This window comes from Sarcophilus harrisii, chromosome 2, assembly GCF_902635505.1.
Source record: "Sarcophilus harrisii chromosome 2, mSarHar1.11, whole genome shotgun sequence".
NCBI lineage: Eukaryota > Metazoa > Chordata > Mammalia > Dasyuromorphia > Dasyuridae > Sarcophilus > Sarcophilus harrisii.
In genome coordinates, this window is record NC_045427.1 from 483,467,506 (window position 1) to 483,476,164 (window position 8,659).

An 8,659-nucleotide genomic window follows, 5' to 3' on the forward strand; every position below is an offset into this window, starting at 1 on the left:
CCAACATAGAGAAGAAAAGAACAAATCACTCCCTGCTGAACTTCCTTAATTTTAAGCTTCATGTAAAAGGGTCACATGTAATGTTCTCTTCTCTAAAATATAATCGTTCTCTGAGAGCAGGTTTCTTGGGGGGCTTCTGGAGGCAGTCTTAGTTTCAGTTCAGTGTAATAATCACTTCAAATGAAGCCAGGGATTAAAGTCCAAATCCTTTATTGTTTCTTTAAAAATAACCTGATTACCTTTCTTAGAGTCCTATCTCTCTCCTTGGTTTTGAGAGCTCTTGCCACTAGTCCTTTGTCTCTTCCATCTTCTGCCTCTAGCTCTCTCCGAATCTCCAGCCAGCACAAAGGTGGAAAATGGAATGAATCTGACTCCGCCTCCAAGAGTGGGCTTGTGGGCTTCTGTCCTGACTTGTGAATCTCCTCAACTGAATCCTGGCTCTGAATCTCCGGAACTGCATCCTGGTTGAGGCTCCTAGCTTATATATGCTCTCTTAAAGGTGTGAACTTTAATAAGTACTAAGTATATAATCATTATCTCTATTAATTCCAGTGACTTAACACCTTGTTTCAAGTTCTGGCCCATAACAGTCACATTGTTTAAAAAAGTATACTGTAAACTAAGATCAGGATTTTTTTTTGTAAGTATAAATTTAGATTTAATATTTTTTTTTAGTTTGTGTGAGCATGGATTCACTCTGTCTTTTGAGTCTCTTAGCTCCAGGGGAGTGGTGCTCTGGGTATTATTCTCATTATATGGATGAGGAAACTGAGGCTGATTAAAATTATTAATAGTAATAATGACTTCCAGCATTTATAAGACACTTTAAACTTTTACAAACATTATCTCAAATGATTTGACCGACATCACAGAGTTAGGAAGAGTCTAGCTAGAAGTCTTCTAATCTGCCACATTTTACCTCCTAATGAGGCTCCTTCTTAAATAGAGGAAGTTGTGGTTTGGAAAAGCAGACAATTCTTTGATATTTAGATAATAGGAGAAGAACCTCAACTAAAGCCCTAATATGGCAGCTCATCACCTTTTGGAAAGGACTGGATTCTCAGAGATTGTGTCTGAACAGCACAAGAGTTGACTGGTTCTATTAAGGTAAAAACACTCTAAATATAGGTTTAACATCCAATAGGGTGTTCATGTAGTGTAGTTTCCCTGTTTTCCTCTTTTGATTTAATCTATTTTACCTTTAATTTTATCTGAGATCGTAATTATCATCCTTGTTTTTTTACATAATAATTTCTACTCCTGATCTTTGTGTGTTATCTCTTATTTCCAATCCTTCCTGACTCCTCTACTTTACTTCTACCTCCTACTTTGCTATCCTATTACTTAACCTACCCCCTCTCCAAAGATCCCCTCCTTTATCCTCTTCCCTCCTCCACCCTTTCCCCTTGATATCTTGTTTCTATCTAAATTTAGAAGACTTTTATAGCCTTCCAAATATATGTGTTGTTCCCTCTTTATCTCATTCTCATTAATCTACATACTCATATATATAAAACTTTTATTTCTTTCTAAATATATATGTTGTTCTCTCTTTAATCCACAGCTAATGTGGTTAGAGCTACCTCTAAAAATCCCTTCCTTTTCTTCTTCCTACTCTTATCCTCTTGCCTTATTTCTTTCTAAAGTTAGAAAACTTTTATATATATACATACATTCATATAGGTACATATATACATATGTGTATATATATGTATTGTTCTCGCTGTAACCCATTCCAGATGGTTGTAGGATGCCAGAATTACTAGCCCTCCTCACCCATCTTTGTCTGTGTCAGTTTTTCCTCTTGCACCTCATTTGTATAAAATATTTTTTACTTTTTCTACATGGTTTTGCTTTTTAGAGTGACATAATGTTCATCTCTACCCCAATCTTTCTTTTACATTGCTAATTACTAATGACAATCTTAGACATATGGCTTACATTTCACACATATAAAAAGTAAACAACAGTTTGTCCTTACTAAATCCCTTGTAATTAGTGTTTGATGTTTACCTTATATTTCTCTTATGTCAAATTCTCTATTAAGTTCAGGTCTTTTTGCAACAAAATCCTGAAAGTCTAGCAATTCATTAGACGTTCAGCATTATAAATTTTCTTTTCTTAATGAACAAAACTCTATTTTTTCCTTTCCAAAAAAAGAAAAAAAGAAGACTAAAACCCTTGAAATAAATGTGTGCAGTCAAGTTAAGCAAATTATTACATTTGCCATGTCCAAAAATGTATGTCTCATTTTGCACCGAGGTTGATCATTGCATTTAAGGGAGTTCTTAATTCTTTCAAAGCTGTTTATCTCTGCAATATTATTTTTGTATAATTTGTTCTTTTGGTTCTGTTTACTTCACTCTGTATCAGTTCATATAAGTCTTTGAAACTATCTTTCATCATTCTTTTGGCATAATAGCATTTAATCGCATTCATAAGCCATTATTTGTCAAGCCATTCTACAACTAAAAAGCATCCCTTAGTTTACTTTTTTTTTTGCCATATATAAAAAAGCAATGTAAATATTATATATAAATGTATATGTGTGTGTGTTTGCTCTTTCTTTGTTCTCTTTTGAATATAGACCTAGTTGTGGCATTGTTGGATCAAAGAATATGCACAGTTTAGTGACTTTTGGCACATACTTTCAAACTGTTTTGCAGAATTCCTGTATCAGTTCACAGTTCTACCAACACTACTTTAACACATCAATTCCTGTCCCTTCCTGCACTTAACCCCTTCAACATTTGTCATTTTCTTATTTGCCAACTTTGCCAATCAGATAGGAGTACCTACCTTTTTTTAGAAGCCAGGCTTGTCCTAGGATTATACCCTGCTTGATCTAAGCAGTGGGTTCTATCTGAAGACTGGATGGAATGGATTCCAAGCCCAAGGCATTTGGGCCCAGAAGCAGCTCTAATAAAATGTTAGATTTATGTATCACAATTTTATTTCCCACATGGCACATTCTAGGAGAGAGGGGCATTGGCTCACCAAAGAGATGGAAGCAAGTTGCAAAAATAATCCTGCACATGATTACCCTTCCAAATTCTGGTTTTTCTTTAGATAATAAATGCATATTCAAAGAACTGTTGATTTTAACTCAAAGAGTTGTTTTTACAATTGAAGAAAATGAAGAAAATTTCTTTCCTAGGGAAGGAAAATTAACTTTATCAAGATACTAACTTCCAAGTGAGGACATGGCTATGTGCTACATACATGCTTATTCAGCTCACATTTTTAGCTCTTTAGCCCAGTTTTCACTTATTCTCAAAAGAGCTGCCCACCTTAATGGAAAATGGAAAGAAGTGCAGAATACACAAGTCTCAGTAATTAATTCTATTTCTATAGACCTTGGAAGGATTTCCACTGTTTCCACTACAAACACTATTGACATTTTCCCCTGAAGCAGGGGATCACTTATGGGAAACACTAGAGAAGATAGAGGTGAATGAAGTTATCTAGCACTAGCAGCCAGATATTAGTCAAATAAAAATAAATAATAGCAAATAACAACTTTATTTTAAAATGAGCAGTACAAAAGCAGATTATAGTTGGCCCTGGGGATCACCATTTGTCTACCGTTGTTCTAAGCTTTTCTTTTTTGGAAGCTACCACTCTCATGCTGCCTCCTTGACTCCCCAGAGAACCTTATTCTCTCCATCTTGCCCTCTTCCCACCTTTCACTCTGTTGCCCTTTCTTCAATGGTATTCTACATTTCTCCGAGACCTTTCCTCATCCTTCTCTAATCAAAATTGAGCTGTGCTGTATTTAATCTCATTAGGAACTATTACTAACTAGCCAATCTGATCGACAAATTCACACTAAGCCTAGTGTAATGCATCATCCCTCTCAGATAATATAATTTACTTTTTTTAAAAAGAGGATTTTCATTGCCTTAAGTCGGGGGTGAAGAACTTTTTTCTCTTGAGAGTCACTGGTACTTACTTTTGGTAACTAAGGACTGGGGGCTTAATAAGACTTCAAGTCACTTATCTTATTTGTGCTTCATCTGTAAAACTGGAAGGTTGTATTGAATTATCAGTGACTTTCCTTTGCTGCTCTAATATATGATTCAGTCAAGTGATCTGTAAGAAAAAAAAGAAATCAACGAAGGGCTACAGAAATAAACTGCAGCTTTATTTAGTTTGGACCCTTGCTATTGTTTTAGAAAGGGAAGTGGGAAATATGGGGATTTAGCTGATCAAATGGAAAGAGCTTGTGGAAAATGATTCAGTACAAAGAAGGTTGGATTCAATGTCAGAGAATCTGAGTTTGACAACTGTCTTCATTTGGAAGTTTAGTTTGACCTTGTCATGATCACCACTCTGGGATGCATTTGGCTTATCTATAAAATGGGGGGCATTGGATTAGATTACATCTCTAAGATCTAGGTCAATGGTTTTACAAATCCTGACTTTCAACTCTGGATCTGTGGTCTTAGGAATCCTGACTTTCAGCTCTGAGTCTGTGTGTCTTGTGAATCCTTACTTTTGGCTTTAGGTCTGTGGTATTAGAAATTCTGATTTTCAGCTCTGAGTCTGTGGTCTTTTGAATCCTGACTTGAGAATCAGGAAAGTTGTATTCTAGCACTGACTTTGCTCCTAACTATGTGACTTGGAACAATATTCTTCACTTGTCTGGACTTCAGTTTCCTTTGTGAAAAATGAAGAGGCTGGGCTTGTCGGTCTCTAACTAGCTCTAACTAGAATATATGATTCCATTCATCCATTTTAAAATTAAGACGAGGGCACATAAAACTGAGTGTAAGGAGCAAGAGTACTGATCATTGTGATGATTTCCTCTGAGACTTTGTTTAGAGGCATCCAAGAGGCTCTGATCTGTTAGAACCAGGCATGCTGGCAAATTCCTTGTGGAAAGAAAGGATACAGAACTACTACTTTATGGTTCTCATTCATTGAGTTGCCTTGCAATTCTCCCACCAAGATAATTGGCTAATGGGATTCAGGAAGAAGGATCCTTGTGGGGAAAAGCTGCCTGTCTCTTTGACTTTTAAAATTGCCTGGTCTGCCTCTTTTTTGGCAGGGAGGAAAGAATCTCTTTCTGTTTTCTCCTGTCTCAGCAAACAGAAGAGCAGGCTTATTCCTGAAGAGAGGGAAACCTGTGCTCTCTCATAATTCTTCCCACTAGTACCAAAATGATTGTCTTATGCAGAAGGGTGTGGCAGTTGTATCTGCCTCAAGGAAGCCTAAGAAGAGAGATCATAAAAATGGGCTTAGCTAGCTAAAAAAGATGGCAGGACCTGGGGCACTGATAGACTTCCTGCTAAAACTTATAGCAAAAGTGAGTAATATGTGAGCCTATTCAGCCCCAGAAAGTAGTTCTTGGCAGCTAGCTAGTACAGTAGATAGAAATGAAATTGGAAGGTCTGGAAGACCTAAACTCAGTTCCTGCTTCAGATAATAGCTATGAGTCAGAAATAAGGTACAATCTCTGTTTGCCTCAGTTTCATCATCTGTAAAAATGGGGATAACACCTACTCCTTTTTTTAACCTCAGTAATATTTTCCCCAATTATGTATAAAAATAATTTTTAACATTAAAAAAAATTTTGAGTTCCAGATTCTTTCCCTTCTTATTCCTACCAAGATGCTAAGCAATTTGATGTAGGCTATACATATGCAACCATACAAAATATTTCCATTTTTTTATGTTGTGAAAGAAGACACCCCCCCCCAAAAAAAGCATGAAAAAAATAAAGGAAAAATAGTGTGCTTTGATCTGTATTCAGATTTCTTTTGTGGATAACATTTTTCATCATGAATCCTGTGGAATTGTCTTGGGTCATTGCATTGCTGAGAAGAGCTAACTCCTATACAATTGATTACCATACAATTATTACACAATATTGTTACAATGTTCTTTTGCTTCTGCTCAGTTCACTTTGCATCAGTTCATATAAATTTTTCCAGTTTTTTAAAAAATTATCTTGCTTGTCATTTCTTACAGCTCAATAGTATTTCATCACAATCATATACTACAACTTGTTTAGCCATTCTAAAGTTGATGGATATCCCCACAATTACTAATTTTTTGCTACCACAAAAATAATGGAATAATATCTACTTCTCTGGATTATTATGAAAATCAAATAGGATAATATTGTGACTACCTTGCAACTTTAGAGCTAGTGTTTTTCAGTTGTAGAACTGTCCAACTCTTTATGATCCCAATTGAGGTTTTCTTGGCAAAGAGATTGAAGTGGTTTGCCTTTTCCCTTTCCAGCTCATTTTACAGATGAGGAAACTGAATTGAGCAAGGTTAAGTGGTTTGTACAGTATCACACAACTCACAAGTATCTGAAGCCAAATTTTAACTCAGGAAGACGAATTTTCCTGATTTTAAGTGCAATGTTCTAATCACTGTACCACCTACTTACTACAATAGAGCTTTATATAATTTTAAAATATATTATGATTTATGACATATTATAATTTTTTAAAATTACACATTGGAGGATGTTGTCACTGTAGACTTAATCCTTACAATATGCACAAAGTGCTCTTTCTGCTGCCAATATACTTCTGGAAATGTGGGATGGAGGATCCCTTTCCCTCTCTGCTTCAGAGTTCATATAAGTGTCCTCTATTGTTAGTTTATTTCAAGGTGACTACAAACTTTTTAATTGTCTGTTGAGTTGGAACCAAGTACATGAGAGCTGTGTGAAGAGATAAACTATCTCTTCTTTTCCCTGGTAGCAAATGAACACCAGTTCATCAACATCATGAGCATCCAAGGGGGAATCTCCTGCTCTAACCTGGTTGCCTTGTGACCTAGAACATGTTGTTTTTCTGTCTCCATTGTATTGATTCTTTCCTGAGTTTAGGTGAATGAGTACCAGAGACAGAACAGGCCAGATTATCAACTCTCCAGCTTCAAAATGTTGGGAGAGCTGCCAGAGGTCCAATAACTACAGTCTGTAGCAGAGTCTATCAAGTAGCCACAGTAGTTAAGTTCAGTAAGAAGCCAGCCCTGGTGAACAAATAACTTGCTTCACCTAGCCTTGCAAAGTGCCATATTCTCTCCCTTTTTTTTTTGTATTTGATTTATTTAATATTTTCCTCCCAGTTGCATTAAAAAATTTACATTTGTTTTTAAAATTTTACATTCTAAGTTCTCTCCTTTATCCCTACCAATAACTAAGAAACCACATGTGAAGTTATGCAAAATGTTTCTATAAAAGTCAAGTTGTGAAAGAAAACATAGATCTCCTACTCTAATAAAAATAAAAACCTTTAAGAAAAATTAAGTTAAAAAAAGAGAGAAAGAGAGAATGCTTTAATCTGTACTCAAACACAAACAGTTCCTTCTCTGGGTCTGGATAGGATTTTTCATTATAAGTCCTACAGAGTAGTTGTGGATGATTGTGCTATTGAGAATAGCAAAGTCATTCACAGCTGGTCATCCCGGGAACATTGCTGTTACTTTGTATAGAGTACATTTCACTTTGCTTGAGTCATGGAGGACTTTTCAAGTTTTTTTTTTTTTCTTTCCTGAGAACATCCTGCTCATCATTTCCCAAAGAACAATAATATTCCAGAACAAACACATACCACAGTTTATTGAACCATTCCCCATTTGATGGGCATCCCCTCAGTTTCCATTTTTTGCCCTGGGCTATGAATATTTTTTTGTACATATAGGTCATTTTCCTTTTTTGTGTGTGCCATTTCCTGTAAGCAAGGGAACAACAACTTGTCCACTGACTATGCCCTAGCCAGAACTGCATTGGTGGAATGTAATCACCATTTTAAATTTGAGTGTACTTGATGTTATTCAGTCATTTCAGTTGTATCTGACTCTTCATGACCCTATGTGGGATTTTCTTGGTGAAAATACTGGAATAGTTGCCCTTTCCTTTTTTAGCTTGTGGTACAGATGAGGAAACTGAGGCAAACAGGATTATGTCCCAAGGTCACACAGCTATCATCTAAGGACACATTTTAAACTCAGGAAGAGAAATCTTCCTTTCTCCACGCCTGGCACTCTATCCACTGAACTACCTGCTAGCTGCCCCTTCTGTCTGTGTCCTCAGTTTTTGAGGTGATCATGTTTGGGCAATTATTTTGTTTTGTTTTGGTTTTTGAGACTGGTTCTTCTCTATCTTGCCGGCAGAAAGTGCAGTGGCCCCACCTGGGCTCAATGCTGTACTTGCAAGCACAAAACATTTGTTGTGCTCTGCTTTTCACTTGGGGCAATTTGCTGGTCCTTAAACAGCTTGGTAGGACCCTGTTCCCAAGGTCTTCCCTTATTAGCATGGTAGGTTTGGACATCGCATTGGCCACAAAAGCTCAAAATTGCTGAACTTAAGAGCTGCACCAGCCTCAGACTCCCAAGCAGGAGAGCTGTGCACCAACCCTCCTGTCATTTTTTATATTTTTAATATCTTCTCCATAATGCTAATCAATGTTAATTGCTTAATTGATAATGAGAAGAGATCAAGTGGTCAGAGGATAGTAAATGACATTGGGGAAAAACACTGGATCAGGGCTTATGAGCAATAATATTAGAAAGAAGCTACACAACTCCTCAAAGTTTTATCTCTAGAATCCTGAGGAGGTTGTAGTAGTTCAGCTCTGGGCACTTGACCTATCAGTCCGAGTGTAGGTTGGGAGATTGATTTCAGAGCACAGAG

General features: G+C 36.5%; 1 long non-coding RNA gene across 1 annotated transcript in view; it reads left to right on the plus strand.

The window, feature by feature from the left end:
- Positions 1-584: 584 nt before the first annotated feature.
- The window catches only part of LOC105751168, a 62,369-nt gene continuing 54,294 nt past the window's right edge, over positions 585-8,659 (plus strand). The window contains exon 1 of the long non-coding RNA XR_004232327.1: positions 585-1,107. This is a non-coding gene — a long non-coding RNA (uncharacterized LOC105751168). The remainder of the gene's footprint in view (positions 1,108-8,659) is intronic.